Source organism: Ailuropoda melanoleuca, chromosome 1 (genome assembly GCF_002007445.2).
Source record: "Ailuropoda melanoleuca isolate Jingjing chromosome 1, ASM200744v2, whole genome shotgun sequence".
NCBI classification, from domain to species: domain Eukaryota; kingdom Metazoa; phylum Chordata; class Mammalia; order Carnivora; family Ursidae; genus Ailuropoda; species Ailuropoda melanoleuca.
Genome location: NC_048218.1, coordinates 65,840,395 through 65,860,720, shown reverse-complemented (window position 1 = coordinate 65,860,720; position 20,326 = coordinate 65,840,395). Strand labels below are relative to the sequence as shown.

Here is a 20,326-nt window from a genome sequence, read left to right as displayed (position 1 = left end):
GCGGGGCCGCCGGGCTCGCCCAGGGGCTCCGCCGCCGCCGCGGCCCCAAGCTCTCCGCTCTCTGCTCCCGCCGTCGTGCCCCCACCCCCGCGGCCGTCCTCCGCCCCACCCTGCGCCCAGGTGTGTGAAGGGAACCCCACGCTGCCCGGCCGCCTCCTCTTCAGACGGGTCCCGGAGCTGCACTGACCTGTCCCTAGAGGCTGGACTTTTTCCCCTCCTTCCTGACAAAGCTCTTGCCGGTCTCCCTCCCCTCCTGAGCCTCTCTCATTTTCCTCACCATCTCGCCTTAGTTCCTCTCTTTTTTAGCCTTTCGTTTCCTTTTCCCCCTTTTTAGCGCCCCTTTAAACATCTCTGCCTGTCTCTGTGACTCTTTGTCCCGCTCATTCCTCTTGCGATGTCTCCCTGCCCATCTCTCCCTCCCCCTGTCACTCTCTTCTCTCTCATTTGTCTCTGTCCTGCCTCAGTACTTGGCTCATATCTCTGAGCTCCGCTTGGACAGCTGTCAAAAAACTCCCTAATCCCCGGGGGCCTTCTCTGTTTTGTTCGTCTCCCTCGTGTGAATGGAGAGATCCAGTTGGCCAGGAGAAAGGAGGTGTTACAGCAAGCTGAATTTCAATTAAAGTGGGGAGAGGGGCTAAGGAGGAATGGGGAAGACAGCAAAAAAGAAAGCAGATGCTGTATGGGGTAATTAATGCAGTGATTGTATTGTGCCAATTGGTTTTTAAGCAATAATTAAACAATAATTAGCCAGTATTCTGTTTATAGTTCTAGTGACTGCAGAGCCTACAAAACAGCAGCTTTTTAGACCTAAGTACTTAATGTGGTGTGTTGGGAGGTGGTGTTGCTGCCTCATCCAGGCAGATGGAGAGGCTGTGGCCTGACCTAAGGTGTTAAAACACACCTAATAGGAAAACCAGGTCCTCGTCTAAAGTTGATGGCCTGGACCCATCAGCCAGAATCTCCTGGATCTATTCATCTCTAATAACCTACTTGGTTCCACCTCTCTCTGGATCGAAGCACTGGGAGCTTTCTAGATCTACTAATGGGGTACCTCTAACAGCAAATAGAATGAATTAAGTAAGTTTTTAGTGAACCCTTTCTAGCTCCCTGTACTCATCCCTTTCTTTACTGAATGTCACACTTTTTTTTTTAACCCACTAAAAATATAAGTACAGTTGCCTGTCTCCAGTCCTGGGTACATCTATCAGGTTCCATTTCTAAAAAATTATTAATCATGACTCTGAGATCATTTCCATGATATCTAATTTATCTGGCCCTGGTATTTGAATTGCCTTAAAGCATCCAGACACCCCCTTGTCTACCACCTTCTCTGACAATGAAAGTACTTCTCATTTGTCTTTTCTAAATTTTGCATCCCCTTAACCCCATGCCTAAACCCTGGCCTATATTCCCACATATACAAATGGCGACAGAACTGTTACCAACAGCCATCATTGTGCATATTGAGAACCAGAAGCCTAGCAAGAGTATTAGCTGATTCCAAATTCAGAAGAAACATTACATGTTTAGAGGAAGGTTCATATCAAAGTCTCAATAAATGTGGACTAGAATGGGGGGGAACCTTATATGAGACCAATTTTTGAGAGGAAATTTGGTAATTTTTATTAAAATTTTAAATGTTTATAGCTATATTATTATCAAAGAAGATTTCAGAGCAAAGAATATTACCAGAGATCAAGAGGGACATTTTAATTCATCAGATGGATGTAACAATTCAAAGAGTTTTTGCATTTAATAATGGAGTTTCAAAATATATGAAGCAAAACTGATTGGACTATAAGGAGCAGTAGACAAATTCATAATTATAGTCAGACATTTTAATATCTGTCTCAATAATTGATAGAATAAGGAGATTGATCATCAGTAAGAATATGAACAGTACAATCAACCAATTTAACCTCACTGACGTTTATAGACCACCACTCAATAACAGCATATGCACATTTTTTTCAAGTGCACAGGTAACATGTAACAAGATAAACCATATGCTAAGCCATAAAACAAATCTCAAATTTAAAAGAATTAACACCATGCAAAGTGGTATGCAAATTATACCTCAATTGTTTTTAAATCATACAAAGTATGTTTTCTGAGCACAATAGAATGAAATTAGAAATCAGTGACAAATATATGGGAAATACCCCCAAATATTTGGAAACTAACATACTTCTAAATAACCCATGTTCAACTAAGAACTTAAAAGCAATGTTAGAAAGAATTTTAAAGTGAATAAAATGAACATATCATATAAGAACCTGTGGGAAACAGCTAAAGCAGTATTTAGAGGGAAATTGAGAGTACTAAAATATCTGCTTTGAAAAGAAAGAACTCAAACCAGTGATCTCCTGTTCTACCTAAACAGCAAATGAAATCCAAAGCATAAGAACAGTATTTTAAAAGAGTAGAAAGCAATGAAATAGATAACTGAAAAATAAAAGAGAAAAATCAATGAAACCAAAAGAGAGTTCTTTGAAAAGATCAGTAAAATTGATAAACTTCTAGTCTGACTGAAATAAGGAAATGAGAGAAGAATCAAATTACTATTAGCAGGAATGACAGAGGTGACATCATTACAGATAATGGAGATGTAAAAAGAATAAAAGGGAATATTATGAACAAGTTATGCCAATAAATTCAACAACTTACATAAAATAGACACATTCCTTGAAAGACACAAACTACTAAAGCTTACTCAAAAAGAAACAGATAACTTAAATAGCCATATATCTATTAAAGAAATTAAATTTGTAGCTTCAAGTTTCCCATAAAGAAAATTCAAGATCCATGTGGCTTCACTGGTGAATTTTATGAAACATTTAAAGACGAAATAATGCCAATCCCACACTCACTTTTCCAGAAAAGTGAAGAAGAGGAGATATTTCCCAAATATTTCTATGAGGCCAACATTACTCTTGTGCGAAAACTAAACAAAGGCCAATTAAGAGAAAAAAAGAAAAAAGAAAACTGTAGAACACTATCCTTCATAAACATAGATGCAAAATTCTTAACAAAACTTTAGCAAATTAAATCCAATAACATATAAAAAGGATAATACAGGGGCTGTATGGGTGGCTTAGCTGGTTAAGCATCTGACTCTTTGATTTTTGTTCAGTTCACGATCTCAGGGTTGTGAGATCAACCCCCACGTCAGGATCCTCACTGGTCATGGAGCCTGCTTAATATTCTCTCTGTCCCTCTCCTTTGGCCCCTCCCCCTCTTTAAAATAATAAATAAATAATAAAAAGGATAATACATCATAACCAAGTAGGTTTTTCTCATTGATGCAAGGTTGGTTTGACATTTGAAAATTTACCAATGTAATTTACCATATGTCATAGGTTGAATTGTGTCCCCTCAAAAGATAAATTGAAATCCTAATCCCCAGTAGCTGTGTATATGACCTACTTTGGGAATAAGGTCTTTACAGATGTAATCAATTATGGATGAGGTCATTACAGTAGGTCCTAAACCAATATGACTGGGGTCCTTATAAGAGAAAAACTTGTGAAGACAGACATACAGGGAAAACACCATGTGACAACAGAGGCAGAGATTGGAATGATGCAGCTGCATGCCGAGGATTGCCAAGAACTGATGGTCAACACCAGAAGCAAGGAAGAAGCAAGGAAGGATTCTATGCAATTTCAGAGGGAGGATGGCCCTGCTGACGCCTTAGTTTTGGACCTCTAGCCAAAATAAATTTCCGTTCTTTTAAGCCACCCAGTTTGTGGTACGTTGTTACAGCAGCTCTAGAAAATTAATATATCATATTAAAAAAAGAAAAACCATATGATCATCTTAATAGATGCAGGAAAACGTTTGACAAAATACAATATTCATTTCTGATCAAAGCTCTTAGCAAACTAGGAAAAGAAGGGACTTCTTCAACTTAATAAAGAGCATCTACCAAAAAAAAGCCAAAAAAACAAAACAAAAACCCTATAGCTAATACTAAATGGTAAAAGATTGCTTTTCCCCTAAGATCAGAACAAAGCAAGGTTGTCCACACTGACTCCTACTCAACATTGTACTGGTTGTTCTAACAAGTATGATAAGGCAAGAAAAGGAAATTAAAGGCACCCAAATTAGAGAGTAGAGGTAGAACTGTCATTATTCATAGACAATGTGATTGTCTACTTAGAAAATTCCATGAAATCTATCAAAATGCCTCTAGAACTAATAATGTATTTAGCAAGATTTCAGGATATAAGACCAATTAAAATAATAAATTGTATTTCTCTACACTAGCATTGAAAGTTTAAAAACTGAAATTTTAAAAATCACTATTTACATTAGCTTGGAAAAATATTAAATATAAAGGCTAAGTCTGACTGAAGATATGCAAGACCCACACACTGTAAACTACAATACACTGCTGAAAGGAATTAAAGAAGATTTCAATAAATGGAGAGATATACTGTGTCATGAGTCAGAGGACTCAAAATGCTTAAGACGGCAATTTTCTCCAAACTGATCTGTAGATTCATTGCAATCCCAATTAAGATCCCAGAAGGGTTTTATGAGGTTTTTTTGGTTTTTTGTTTTGGTTTTTTTGGTAGATATTGACAAGCTAACTCAATGCAAAGAAACTAGAAAAGCCAGAAAAACTGAGAAGAAAGTTGGAGGACTTACACTACCCAACCTCTATGCTCACTATAAAATTACAGTAGCCAAGACAATGTGATTTTGGCATGAAGATAGAAAAATAGATGAATGGAACAGAATGGAGTCCAGAAACAAACCCACACACGTATGTTCAATTGATTTTCAACAAAGATCAAAGGGAATTTGGTGTAAGAAGGATGCTGTTTATGATGCTGCCTGAACAACTGAAAACCTGTGTCAGTTTCTGTGATTGCTATAACAAATTACCACAAACATAGTGACTTAAAATGACACAAATTTTACTATCTTGTAATTGTGGAAGTCAAAGGTCTGAAACAGGTCTCACTGGGCTAAGATCAAGGTATTAACAGGGATTCCCATTCTTTCTAGAGGTTCCAGGGTAGAATCTGTTTCCCTGCTTTGCCCATCTTCTAGAAGCCTTTTTTTGGCTTGTGTCTCCCTCCTTCTATCTTCAAAACCAGCAATACAGGCCAAGTCCATTCTACACTGCCATCTTTGGTTCTCTTTCAGTCCCCCCTCCCATTTTTAAGAAACTCTGTGATTACGTTGGGCTCACCCAGATAAATCTAGAATAATCTCCCTATTTTAAGGTCATCTGATTAGCAACCTTAATTCCATCTGAAACCTTAATTCCTGTTTGCCATGTAACATAACATATCTACAGGTTCTGGGGACCAGGACATAGACACCTTTGGGGAACAGTATTATTCTCCCTATGTAATATCCATATGCAAAAAGAAAATGTACTTAGATCAGTATCTCACACAATATACAAAAATTAACTCAAAATCATCATAGACCTAAATGTAAAACCCAAAACTATAAAATTTCTGGAAGACACTGAAGAAAATCCTGGTGACTTTAGGGTAGGCAAAGATTTCTTAGATATGACACCTAAGGCATAATCTCTTAAAAAAAATTATAAACTTGACTTCATAAAAATTAAGAAGTTCTGCCTTAGAAGATACTATTAAGTTAATGAAAAGACAAGCCACTAGAAGAAAGTATTTGAAAATCACCTATCTGATGAAGGACTATATTGAGAATATATAAAGAACTCTTGAACTTCCAAAATAAGAAGGAAAAAAACCCCAATTTTTAAAAATTGGACAAAAGATTTGAACATAAACCCATGTTAGCAAATACATGGCAAATAAACACTTGAGAAAATACTCAACGTCATTTGTCATTAGGGAAATGCAAATTAAAACCACAAGGAGATGTCACAATCTATTAAAATGTCTAAAAATAAAAAGACTTGCTCATCTCAAATGTTGGTGAAAATGTGAAACAACTGGAACTCTCCTGCACTTCTGGTGGGAATGTAAAATGGTGCAACCAGTTCAGAAAATAGTTTGACAGGGGCGCCTGGGTGGCACAGCGGTTAAGCGTCTGCCTTCGGCTCAGGGCGTGATCCCGGCGTTATGGGATCGAGCCCCACATCAGGCTCCTCTGCTATGAGCCTGCTTCTTCCTCTCCCACTCCCCCTGCTTGTGTCCTCTCTCGCTGGCTGTCTCTATCTCTGTCAAATAAATAAATAAAATCTTTAAAAAAAAAAAAAAAGAAAAAAGAAAATAGTTTGACAGTTTATTAAACATGTACCTGCTATATGACTCAGTCATTCTTGATATTTACCCAAGAGAAATAAAAGCATATATCCATGCAAAGTCTTGTACACAAATGCCCCTAACAGCTTTATTTATAATAGCCAAAAACTGGAAGCAATCCAAAAACCCATCAATAGGGGAAAAGAGAAACAAATTACTGTATATACACAGAATGGACTACTACTTGGTAATAAAAAAGAATGAATTCTTTCTATAGCAACAATACATGGATGAAACTCAAACTAACCATGCTGAGTGAAAGAAGTAAAAAAAAAAAGTACATACTAAATTATTCCATTTATATAAAGTTCTAGGAAACACAAAGTAATCTATGCTTGCAGAACACAGGTCATTGGTTGTCTGGAGATGACCAGAGGGGCAGACCGGGAGAGGAGGAGCAGGATGGTGGGGTGACAAAGGGGAATGATACAACATTTGGAGGTGATGGAGATGTTCTTGATCGTGGAGATGGTTGCATAGGTGTATGCTTATGTCAAAACTGATCAAATTGTGCACCTTAAATACATCCAATTTCAGGGCGCCTGGGTGGCTCGGTCAGTTAAGCGTCTGCCTTTGGCTCAGGTCATGATCCCAGTGTCCTGGAATCGAGTCCCGTGTCCGGCTCAGTGGGGAGCCTGCTTCTCCCTCTCCCTCTGCCGCTGCTCCTGCTTGTGCACTCTCTCTCTCTGTTAAATAAATAACAAATTCTTTAAATAAATACATACATACATCCAATTTATCAAATGCCAAACATTTGACAATAAAGCTATTTTTAAAAATATTAATTTTTGTTAAAAAAATATGGTAAAACTCTATGTGTTTACAAGAAATAGCAGTTATTTTGTGGGGATTATATGGGATTTTCATGGTCTCAAAATATAGACACTATATTTAAATATTTAAAATTTTGTAACATGATTCTTTACAATGAGGAGAAAGAGACTCATCACCTGGGGAGTCTTTCTTACATGGAGCACAAGAACGTCAGGAGTTCAGGACACTTCTGGGCACAAGGCCACTAGAAGAATGGTGGCACAACTAACAGAAGAAAAAAACTCTAGGAGAGAAACCACACTGGGGAAAAACAGGAAAGCGATTAAATAAGATATTACTTAATCTAAACCTTCGGTTCACTGATGAGAAAACTGTTAACTGGAGAGTAAAGTGACTTGCCCAAACGGCAGACCCCAGAACTCATGACTCCGAGGCCAGTTTTCCAGGCTGCTTCCCTGTAATGCGTGTCCTCCTGCTTGAGGAGTCTGAGGGGCGTCCCACCAGCAATTAGAATGGTCGGTGCAGAGCCTGGGATGGCTTGGGAACTGGAAATATTGATTAAGGAGCCAGGAGTTGGCTGAAGCAGCAACAGCAAATGAGATAAAAGGTTTTCTATCCATTTCCATTAACTTTCCCTCTTTAGACATATTATCCACTTGTATGTCCTGCTTTCTACTCAAATCAAATTTGCCTTGGAACCAGCACCTCTTCCCAACTTTCCTGACTTCATTATCCCATTGTCACAGACTCGAACCATGGGAGACTTGCTTGGCTTCTCTGCCTCTTCGATGTCCGGCGTCCATGCTTTCATTAAACCAAAGCTTTCCTTTGAAATGGCATCCATTGCCTCCTTTCCCTCCAATGCCAGCCCACAGCCCTTGGCTCTGTAATCTTGAATTTCTACAATAGCTTGCCAACTGGCTTCCCCAGGCAAGGTGTGGCAGTAAAGCCAGTACCTGAAAGAAACAGAGACAGACAAGTCACAGGAGCATGTTGGCATTGGGGACAGGAGACAAGACTGTGTTGGGAGGCAGATGGGTCCAAAATGTCAGATGCCACAGAGAAGTGAGGGGCATGGAGACAGGATTTGGTCACTGCAGGCTATAAGCAGCCCGGAGAAAGTGGAGGGCGGAAGCTGGCTAGAGACAGGACGGGGACCAGCGCATGGTGAGGGGAATGGAAGCACCGCAGCTGAACTGTCTGTCCGTGAACTTTGGGCAGTGAAGAAAGACAGACAGAGAGTAGAGTTCAACAGGATGACCAAGCTTCCAGATCTTCACTTCCTTTCGGTTTTCCAAATGAGGGTAGCTCTGCAGACTTGAAAGACAGCTGAGAGAAAAAGAGGGAGATAGAAAATTCTGAATCTGGAAAATGATCAGAGTCCCTCAGAAACTGGAAGGGTGGGTGGCCTTCCCTGCCGCAGTGATCAGCCAGCATCCTGAGGGTTGGCCTGCATAGAGGAAGCTGGTGGAAGATATTTGGGCCCCAAATCTTGATTCCCAGCCCTCAGCCCATGCGGCACAGGAAATTTCTAACACAAAGCTGCTTCCTTTGTCACACTATTTTCTGTTTGGAGTAAGCATAGGAAGTAATCTGTCCTTTTCTTTTAACAATTCCAAGGGAACGCCAAAACATCCCCTGGTCTTGGCCTTGCTTGATACACAGTTGTGACAGAACCAAAGTTCTTCCTGACCTCTACTCTTAATCTTTCCTGCTGCAACTGAAGTGAATTCCCCCTCATCCTGTCTTTGAGGGGAAGCCTGTGGTGGCCAAAAAGCCTGCCTGGAGGAGGAAATCTGCAGCAGGTAAAGTAATCCGGATTTCTTCCAGTTCCGAAGGAAGTTGTCCTCATAGATTGCACCCCCACGTTCCCTGCCAGCCTTGCCTAGACTGAAAAGGTGGGGACACTCAAAGAAGATTAAAGAACATGCAAATGCACCTGGATTTCCACAGACTTTGTAAGAGAAAGACCGCTTTAGTCATCTCGAAGATTCAGGTCCGAGGAAGCCAGAAGGAACTCTGCAGCTAATAAACTGAAACTGTCTTAAGCCACCCAAGGAAAGTTACATGCACTTAAGTAGTCACCAGATACATAATCCAGCCAGCCCCAGGAGCCTCTGTGTGTCACTAAGTGGACTCATCGAAGAGTAAAGTTTCCTCTCTGATGCCATCTCCAGGAGGTAGGAGGATCCACCAACCATCCCTTGGGGATATGTCTTGTAGCAAGTGACAAGAAAGTGTCTTTCCATCAAGATGTGGAAAAGAAAGAGAAACAGGTTAGGGTGAGAAAGGAATAAAAACAAAAGTGGAAGAGAGATGTTGATAAGAAGAAAATAAGATAGGAGAGTGACAGCGGTGGAGAGAGATATAGAGCAAGGGAGAGAATCTCTTCCTGCTGTTCACTTAGAGCAGGATCCCAAATAAAGTTTTATTTAAACACAGCCACGCCCATTCATTTAATTAGTGTCTCGGGCTACTTTTGTGGCTCCAACAGCAGAGTCGTGGAGTTGTGACAGAGACCATATGGCCTGTAAATTTGTAAACATTCACTCTCTGGTCCTTTACAAAAAAAGTTTTGCTGACTCCTGACTTAGAGTAATAAATAATGTCATGATTTCCTCTAATACTAGTAAACTCTTCATGGTTCTTCAACTCTTCTTAATGCTTAAAGTTACCTTCAAAAGCTATTATGCTGAAAAAAGACGAGGGCTGGAGCCAAGCAATGGGAAAATTATTCAGAGCTGTAGCTTAGAAAGTGACCAAAGCAAATTGCACCAAGATACAAAAGAAATTGCAAAGCTGAAGAACAAATCTGACTCTCAAATGACAGTTATGAATGGGAAATATGTGTAAAATACAATTTTAGCATGGCTAAATACTAATCATAAATCTATATACAGAAATATGTGTGTCAATTTCTAAGTATTATGTTTCTGGTATACATTTTTTTTCTAACTCACATTTAGCAGTACACAATTTCCTACTGTTTCGTCATGGAAAGGTTGATAGAGTATGGTACCCGAGGGAATTAAAGGAGTTGATCAACAGAATATGTGAATAATAATAATATAAAATTAAAGTATAGATAACAGGTGAATTTAGGGAAAGAAAATAGTTTAAGCATTTCCATTATCATCTTCTCATATAACATAAGGGTACAAGTTTGAAAGTGGTGTTTTTTATATATCTATTCAAGAGATATAGAGGAGGACAAAGGCTGGGAGTAAGGGATGAAGGCCACCTCACAGAATGTGAAGCAGGATCATCTAAGCTGTTCTGGATCTTCCGCAGAGAAATTAAAGAGCCAGATAAAAGCCCCATGTCTCCTTCATTTGGCTCATATTTTTCCAATCTTATCTTCCGATTACTCCTTCCCATCATCTCCAAAGCCATCCCTGTCCATCTTGTCCTACCTACACACACACTCAAGCTTCATTTCATGCATAAAATTCTACTTTTCATTCTCATTTATCCAGCAATCCCTGCCCTGTCCCCATCCCTAACTTTCTGCTCAAAGGCATAGACACTGCTGGTTATCTACCCCAAATCCATGCCTCCTCACTAAGAGAATGGCCATATTATTCAGAAGAGCAATGTGCCCAGCTAAAATACTCACCTGCCCCAACTCCTTTGTAGTAGGGGTGGCCATGTAACCCATTTCTTGTCACGAGACACAACTCAGAGAGAGTCAGCTTGGGAGTTGGGGAAAGTGTTTTCCCTCTTCATACAAACCCTCCCTTTCTCTCCCACATGGCTTTCTCCTTTTCCTGTTCCCCTTTCCTTCCTTCCTTCCTTTCTTCCTTCTCCTGCCTGGTCCACAAACAGGAGGCAGGAGGTAAAGCAGCCATTATGAGGCCAGGAGGCAACAAAGCCATAAGCTAAGGATGGTGGAGCAGGAGAAAAGGAGCCTGGAACACTGATGCCACCCTGGAGCTATTGCATAGTCTTGGACTTCTTGCTCTGTGAGAATAATATGCCTCCATTTAGTTAAAGCCCTATGGTCAGGTTTATGTGATAAGTAGCCTAATGCAACTATTTGTCATACCCATACTCTTCCTTCTACCTGGAAAGTTGCTTTCTCTTCACCCCATAAGCAGTCTTTGATGTCCTATGCTTTCTTCGAAGCCCACCTTAAATTCCACCTCCTTTTGGAAGACATTCTATGACCTCTCTCTCATAGTCACACAGGGCACAACTGATATTAAAATAGCATGCATGTATCAAGCCTGCTTCATGTCATAAATATTTATGCATGTTTATGCACAAACACCCCTGCTAGGTTGAGAGCTGCTAAAGGCAAGGATCCTAGTTCACTTATTTTGAATGCCCTGCAGCACCCAGCACATTGCCCAGAGCAGTCATCAATAAAGAATTGTTTACTTTGATTGGAGAAATGCTCCTTTCTTCCCAAGTGTATATTACAGGTCAATTTAAAACACCTGGCTTCTGTGTAGATAGGGTGAGAAAGTTACCAAATGGGAAAAGACTTTAGAAATCCTCATCATATTTTCACCATGTTTTGACAGTTTTGAAACTGTGCAGCCTATTGCTAACTGACAGCCCAGATGTATAAACTAAGTTCAAAAGAAGGGACAGAAATGAGATATTTAAAGCAAGAGTGGACCTATATACCATCAAAATAGCATGCTGGTTTCACCAAACTCAACTTCAAATCTAGATCCCCTGAAGGTAGATTCCTACACAGAAGTTAATCTAATGTATTACATTATGATTCCAATTACACTTCTATCACTACTGCTTATTTAATTTATTTTATTTTGTTTGACAAAAATTTCTTGAGCATCTACTATGTGCCAAGCCTAGAGTGACAAATAATCCCAGTTTGCCAATGACAGAGGTGTTTCCTGAGATGAAGGACTTTTTAGTGCTAAAACCAGACAGTCCCAGGCAAACCCAAGTGGTTGGTTTCCCCAAAAACTCTGTGTTTGATGTTGGATATAAAGCAGTAAAAAAACAAAACAGCAACAACAAAAACCCAGATATGGTACCTGCCCATAGGGATCTCTATAATCTAGTGGGCTTTTCTTTGGGGGTGGGAGGGTCCCCAGTAATTACAAATAGATTTGCACCCTTTAACTATACTTTCAAGTCATTCGTGTTAGATTTTATTACACAGTAATCGAGTCCATCCAACACTTGCAGGTGCTAACACACAAATCTCTCAGCACAGCTGGCTGTCCATGTGGAAGGAGATGAAGAACTTTGAAATAGGAGAGTAAGCAGAAGTTCAGTTCATGAATGTGGTCATTGTTCTGCGGCTGTGAATTCCAACCAACTTTAATCACAGCCTGAGCCAGTTGTCTGTTGTTCTTGGATCGGCAGGCATACTCTATCTTCAGGTTCTCAACCCTCTTTGTGACACTCATTTTGACCTGTTGGGTGGAACAGTGCCTTCTTTGGAAAGGGTCAGGAGATCTGAACCTTTCTGGGGGAATGTGGAAGTAATCTGACTGTGGCGTCTGCTGATGTGGCCATCACAGCTAGCTGGAGCATGACTTTTTTTTCCATCATTGTTCCATATGCATCCCTCCTACAACTGGATACTGGGTTCAAGAGAAAAACTCTTCCACTCTTGGGTCAAGGGCCTATGGATGACTCAGTTTACCTCATAGAATGTCAAGCCTTCTTCTAGATTGGGAGTATGAGTTTAACAATCCGATGGTCACCACTCACTCAACAAAGCTGAAAGTCCTGGTTCCTCCATTCCAAGAATCAGTGGATTCTTGGAATCAGAATCACTTCTAACTCTATGGGGGATTTTTTCCCCAGACTTCCTTTCTGCTGGGCCTTAATAACAACCATCAACTGATTTTCTACAATTGGCTAGACACGATGCTATGTGTTTTCTTTTTATCCATTATCCTATTTAAACTGCACAACAACTCAAAGTAGACATTGTTACTCCCACTTCCAGATGAAACACAGAAAGGTTAGGCAACTTTCCCTGGGTCACATATTATAAATGGACAGAGTAGAATTTGAATCCTACTCTGTCAGACTCTTCTGAGAGTTGGTTTGATGACCCAAAAAGGAAGAGATCTTGTATGCTTGAAGTAAGTATGAGAAGGACTACAGGAAGAAAAGCAATTTTGCATCTGTTGATTTCTAAAACTTGCTTGGGGAAGGGGCGGGTAGGACAGGGAATGCTGCAAATCAGGAGGAAGAATGGACAAAAGCCCTGGTCTACTGCTCTGCATTAGATCAAATGTAAACTTAGTTTATAACTATATATGAGCTCGTGCTTTGAAGCAATAAGGGATTAATTTAAAAACTGCCTAAGAGCGGCGCCTGGGTGGCTCAGTTGTTAAGCATCTGCCTTCGGCTCAGGCCCTGATCCCAGGGGATCGAGCCCCGCGTCAGGCTCCCAGCGGAGCATCTTCTTCCTCTCCCACTCCCCCTGCTTGTGTTCCCTCTCTCGCTGGCTGTCTCTCTGTCACATAAATAAATAAAATTTTTTAAAAAAAAAAAAAAAAAGGGGGCGCCTGGGTGGCACAGCGGTTAAGCGTCTGCCTTTGGCTCAGGGCGTGATCCTGGCATTCTGGGATCGAGCCCCACATCAGGCTCCTCCGCTATGAGCCTGCTTCTTCTTCCCACTCCCCCTGCTTGTGTTCCCTCTCTTGCTGGCTGTCTCTCTCTCTGTCAAATAAATAAATAAAATCTTTTTTAAAAATAAATAAATAAATAAATACCTTCCTAAGAAGGTTTTTTAATGGCATTTTTTTTTCAACAAACAAAACTAAAATGCTTAATTTCATTTCCATGGAACTTTTTATGGCAAAGATGCTCTAAGTGGCTTAGAAATACCCTTTGGAAAGATACAGATCAGAGAAGTGAGGGAATCCTCCCAGTCAGCTCTATCATTGAGGCACAACCCTGAGGGGTTCAGAGCCTGACTACATCAGTGCCCATACTATCCATCGATGCAGTGGTGGGATGGTGCAGGGATCCCAGAATGAGCATTTACAAATGAGGAAAGTGATGCCTAGAGTCATGTGTCCCTAGTTTCTTGCAAACCACCTAATTCATAGCAGGTGTTCTATAACTTTATTGAATAAATGGACAAATAAATAAGCTAAGTAATTTTTCAGGAGGTCACACAGCAGGGACAAAACTCCAATGTCTTAAATCTTAACTCCATCCTTGATCTATTTACATCATCCTCTAGGTGAGCCTGGCCAACTTTAAAGTGGATATTTGGATGTCGAAATGAATAGGGCACTGTGCCTGACTTAAGCAATATCAAAAATTTAATTAGAGATGTGGAAAAGATGGAATTGGTGAAGACCTCCAGTTATCCAGATGCCAGGACCATTCGGTGTGGTTGGCTTGATTTCTAATGTGCATCTGCTCCCCCTCACCAATCCCTTTCCACTTTCATACCATACACAGTTCACAGGACAAAGTCAACAGTCAGTTATCATCTGTGTGGTCATTCACCCCGTTGTTGTCTCTCCCTGGTAATTGTTTAATCTGGCTTCCCCACATTTCTTGGCTGCCGGCTCCCTCCTGTCCCATCAGTCAGGTCGTACCCGGGGAATGTAAAGGCACAGAAAACATTTCAAAGTCAATTATAACTGATTGGGTGTTTATCTACTGCTCTGGATTATCTCCATGCCCTATACAGATACACAGCATAGGCTGGCTGAACAACCATCTATGGATTGGGGAAACTTCTAAAATTGGTACTCAGCTCTCCATTGTCTGTGATAATAGAGGAATGAGGAGTGTGGATGCACAGAAGATACATTTTTAAAGATCAAGGTATAATATTATACCTGTTCTAACTGTACATTTTATTTTATTTTAAAGATTTTATTTATTTATTTGACAGAGAGAGACAGCCAGCGAGAGAGGGAACACAAGCAGGGGGAGTGGGAGAGGAAGAAGCAGGCTCCTAGTGGAGAAGCCTGATGTGGGGCTTGATCCCAGAATGCTGGGATCACGCCCTGAGCCCAAGGCAGACGCTTAACGACTGCGCCACCCAGGCGCCCCTAACTGTACATTTTAATGAATTTTAAGGTATTATATACCTGTGCAACCATCACCATAATTGAGACAAAGCTCATTTCCTGCATCTCAAAACATTCTCTTGTGCCGCATCTCAGTTAATCTTGCCCTACCTTGGCCCCAGGCAACTAACAATCTGCTTTCTGTCGCTATAGATTAGATTTGTCTTTTCTAGGGTTTTCATATAAATGGAATCATAGAGTATGCACTCACCGAAGTTATTTTTACTTGACTTTGGAATAGCTTCTCCGATTTCCTTCCCAGTGATGTCTGGTTCAGGCTGATATTAAAATGAGTTCATGTTCCCTACACCCACAGTGATTTGACAAGGTGGGCAGAGCTAGGAATGGGAAGAAATCTGAGAGGCAAAAAGTGGAGGCTGATGAGAATATAATTGGCAATGAGAAGAATGTTGGCTCTTCACAGCATTGGTAGAATATGACAAAGAGTGTGTGCCCACTTTGTGCCCTGAACCCATTTTCAATGTCATTCAATACAGCTTCTCCTACACCTAACTGCCTAGGAATTTTGTGCTCTTTGCCTTGAATGGACACTTGATTTGGAAACTCCAGACTCCAGCCAGACCCTCTCAGCCACGGAGTCATTGCACCCTCTGGTGTAAACCTGGGGATCTGTCACCCCTCTGGCCTGAGGCATTCCCACCTCCATGGCCAACTATCACCCACTGCAATGCAGCACCCCCCTTCAGTTCCCCTGGCCCCCTCAAACAAGAGTCCAAGAGCTGGGAAGTGTCATACTCCCTCCAGCTGCTGTTAGGTTCCTGGGTCGGAGGCTGAGCTTGTGAATACATGAACGTAGAGGAATACCAGAAGATTAATCGCTTGAGAGAAAACAGGAACAGAAGAAAGGAAACCCCAGAGAACACAGAGCAAACTAGACATGAAAGAGGTGAAGGGCAGAGGCACAGCCCAAAAAACAAAGCAGGAAGCAATAGAGGGATGGATTTTTTTTTTCAATCTAAGAGAAATCCTAAAAATTCACTCCTCTGCCCAAAATAAATAGATTCAGACCCAGGCTATGCAAATCCTTGAAAAGTGGGTTTTAACATGGAAATGCTGATAAATCTTTTAAACAACCTATACACCCCCCAGGTATTGCTGGACCGGCTTAATCCCTTTAAACTTCCAATAACATCAACTATGGTGTTTAAAGTCTCATAAATCTGTGCTAGCTTAAAATAGGGAAATATAAATCATGTTCAGGAGCTTAGAGGTAGGGACAGAAGATGGGCACCCTAATGCCATTTAAAACCACAGCACAGGCTTTTCATCAAATTATTCCAAGAAAAGCTGAAATGGAAAACGCTAAGGTTTCTGAGTTGTGGTTCCATACGTTCTCAATTTGTTCTTTTTAACTTCTTTTCAGGGGGTGGGGTAGAGTGTGAGGGAGTGTTGACGAGCTGTGTAGCTGCAAAAAAAAAAAAAAAAAGTTGTAAAGACCTATCTCACTTAGTCCTATTTTTACACAAAATAAAACCCAAAACAAACAACAACAATTTTTAAAAACTACTGCCAGAAGTCATTAGCAAACAGCACTATTCCTAGTAAGGCACCAACAAAAATGATGTCTGGTTTTTGTTAACTGATTAATTCATGCCAGAAAGTAAAAATTGTGGATACAATTCTACTAGTAGGGGAGCCTGGGTGGCGCAGTTGTTAAGCGTCTGCCTTCGGCTCAGGGTGTGATCCCAGTGTTCTGGGATCGAGCCCCACATCAGGCTTCTCCGCTAGGAGCCTGCTTCTTCCTCTCCCACTCCCCCTGCTTGTGTTCTCTCTCTCGCTGGCTGTCTCTCTCTCTGTCAAAAAATGAATAAAAAGTCTTTTGAAAAAAACCAAAAAGCAATTCTACTAGAAAAAGCTACTTCTTCTTTTTCATTCCTACTATATGCCAGGCACCTCCTGTGTGAAGAGGGCTAGGTATACTCTAACTTCAGCCTCACAGCAGCCCCATGAGAAATATTACTCTCTCCGCTTTATAGATGAGGAAACTGAGGTTCAGATTGTTTAAGTACCTTTCCCAAAGCCACGCTGCTGGTAAATGACGGAGCAAAAATTCAAACCCGGGGTTTGCTTTGGAAGCCCTGATCTTATCTACAGTGCCACCACCCTTCTGTGGTGTAATGGATGCAGCCCACAGACCACCTGGATGAATCCCAAATCACATAGTCTGAGAACAGATGTGCTTTCATCTCTTTCTGGGTCTGGTCCAATGACCTTTTCAAACCCCAAAGTCTTAGAAAAGTCTGCTCTGTTAACTGAATTTTTACTCAAAGTTCAGACCATGTGGAGAAAAATCAGAGTTGCCCCACTTGCGTGGCTTTCTTCAAATCCCAGTTTTCCTGCCCTGATGTACTACCAAGTGATCCTGGGAAATGCTCCTCACCTACTAAATAAGGATCTAGAAGACCTACCTTCTGGGTTGTTGGGGGGATTAACGTATAGGAACACAGTCTGGAGACTGCAAAGGCCAGGCAATTGCTGGGTCTTATGATGATCACAGTACTTTAAATATAATGAGGATTAACAACCCCACTAAAGTCTAGTTTCACAGGGAAGACAGAAGAGAGAGGACATTTGAACCACTGGGATGAAAGCCAGAATTCATTTCGAAACACTCATGATTGAAAGACATGCATTTGGAAGAGGGAAAATTTATGTCTCTCTACCATCACTTCCCAAAACATTTTCATTGGGGTATCAGTAGATGTTTCCTCAAAAGGTCATGGTCAGAGAGATTTGGAAAACGCCATCTCTCAGAGATCACAATGCACCTTGTCATATTAAAGGTCCTGAGATGTCCTACCATAAAACAGTCCCTGCTTTACCTAGCAATTCCTAAATGCATGACCATAGGAACTTGAGTTTTGGGTTTCCATCTCTCAAGCATCTCCCAGAACACTAGGAAACACAGTTTAGGAGATGCCACTCTCCATAAAGATGGCTCCCCTTGCCCCCATCAGTACAGCATCTCAGTCAACTCTTTCCTTTTTTCATTTAAATTTCACATCACATCGCAATGAGGAGATTCCCCAACACCTGTGAACAAGTTTGCAAAATACCAGGCCTGCCCAGAGGACAGTACACAGAGCACGCCCCCAGATCTCTGGGTGCAGGTCCCACTGCCTTAGATAAGAAGACAGAGGAATAAGAGGAAGGGTGGTTCTCTTTAGCAGCTCTCCAGCAATGTGTGCGTAGTGATGCTAACTTATCCTGGAGAATTGTCTTAGTTTGGGGTCCTCTAGAAGCCGACCTTGAAACAAGGATTTGAGAGCAAGTAGTTTGTTTGGGATTTAATCCAAGGAAATACCAGCAAGAGAGTGAGGAAATGAGTCAGGGAGGGGAAGACAGCCAATAAAAAGTGAATTATGAACCCAACCACACAGTGGACAGCTATTACTTAATCTTGCTGAGGAACAGTAGAAAACACACACCTCAGAATTATCCCACCCAAAGGATGAGGTTGCTGGGATATTTATACATCATCTCCCATCACTTATTGGTTGAAAGATAATCTGGGGGATGGGGGCCAGTTAATCTTCCAAAATGTCTGAACTGCCATGGACCTCAGGCCTAGTGACCTTCCAGGTTTCCAGATGAAGTCCTCAAGCACCAAGATTCAGATACTGGCCGTAGGAGGATGTCTGGAGCACTGAAATGGTAAGACCTGAGGGATATGGGTCTGCTTCTGTGTCTCTTACACTTGCTCCATATTTCCAGACAGAAAACCGAGTTAAGTGTACCTTTACCCCTCGAGCAACTTTTCCAGGTATTTTTGAGGTACAATGCCATGCTAAATGTGAACTTGAGTCCATAGTCCCAGGCCAAGAAGATGACAGACCCAAGGACACAGCTGACCACTGCCTCCTCTTTCACCTGATACAGTGTCTCTTAGACTTTTTTCTGGCTCCACATCACTAATATTTCTCATTACAAGCAGTGATTCTCAAAAGTGGAAGATAGGAGGAAGCCACATTCCCCCAGAGGTGATGCATGAGAATCTGTCTTGTTACTGGCAATAACTCTCTACTCCTATGTCTTTTCGAGTTCCCAGAGGAAGTCTCTTATGCACTCAAGAGCTCTTCTCTTGTTTTTCACCTCTGTCCCCACTTATTTCTGTGATCACACTGATGTCTGTGTCAAGGCTGGTGGCTCAAGGAGCTCCTAGAGCTACAAATCCCAAGGAACCAGTGGTTCTATACTCCCCAGAGTCCTCCCTGGTTAAAGTCTTACTGAGTCTATGTGAAGTGGGGACACTTTATCTGTGTAGAACACTTTCCCCCCTGCTATCAAGGTAGCACCTTTGTTTATGTTCCTCTGCTCACAACATCAGTTGTGACATCATATTCTTCAGATCCTGCTTGAGTTGCTAGCACTTGGCTCATCATAAATACCCATCAGAGATACCATGCCCCCTCCTGATTCCCCCTTTTCCCCCCAGGAACTTGAACAAAACAAGTTCCCTCTTCCTTTAGGCAAATCAGTCCCTGGCACACCTGTCCACTTTTCTTTGGAGAGATACGAATCTACTTTAGGTTCCAGATCAGACAGCTAGTCATCTTCTACACTGCGGTACCTACATAGAAGAGAACCACTCAGTGGGATTTAAAATTTTCTTCTATATGTTGGTGCACCTGTGAAACCAAATGGCTGACGATGTATTCATGGGACTCCAGTTAGGTCTTAAAGTTTGTTCCCATTTTATATAAAAAGAGATACTGACCCTTCTAGGAAAAACCCATGGATCCAAGAATCTCAGAGATCAAAGGAAGAAGTTAAGATTATGCACAAGTGGTATAAAATCTAAAACTATACAATTTCCAGAATAAAACAGGAAAAAAAATCTTTGCAACTTTGGGGTAGACGAAGATTTCTTAGTACACAGAAAACATGAACGATTTTTTTTAAAAAAAGAGTTGATAAATTGGACCCAAGTCAAGATTTTTAAATGTTGCTCTTTGAAAGACGCTGTTTAAAAAATGAAAAGTTATGCCACAGAATGGAAGAAATTATTTGCAATACACAAATCTGCCAAAGGACTTATATCCAGAATACATAAAGAATTCTTAAAATTTAATGATAAAAATACAAACGAAACAATTTTAATCTGGGCAAAAAATTTGAACCTACAGTTCACCAAGGAAGATAAACGAACGGTCAATAGCACATAAGAAAAGCTCAACAGCAATAGTTGTAATTGTGTATTAGTCATTTTACTAATTAAAACCACAATGAAATACCATTACACACCCA

The 20,326-nt window shown here is 41.0% G+C and overlaps 1 long non-coding RNA gene across 2 annotated transcripts in view; it reads right to left on the bottom strand.

Moving 5' to 3' along the window:
- Window positions 1-6,138: 6,138 nt before the first annotated feature.
- Window positions 6,139-20,326, bottom strand: part of LOC105241027 — a 29,497-nt gene continuing 15,309 nt past the window's right edge. Inside the window, exons 3-5 of one of the 2 annotated variants that reach the window (XR_004625033.1) lie at window positions 15,270-16,484; window positions 7,205-7,984; window positions 6,139-6,940 (exon numbers count right to left, since the gene is read on the bottom strand). This is a non-coding gene — a long non-coding RNA (uncharacterized LOC105241027). The remainder of the gene's footprint in view (window positions 6,941-7,204; window positions 7,985-15,269; window positions 16,485-20,326) is intronic. The other variant, XR_002144185.2, reaches the window with a different exon arrangement.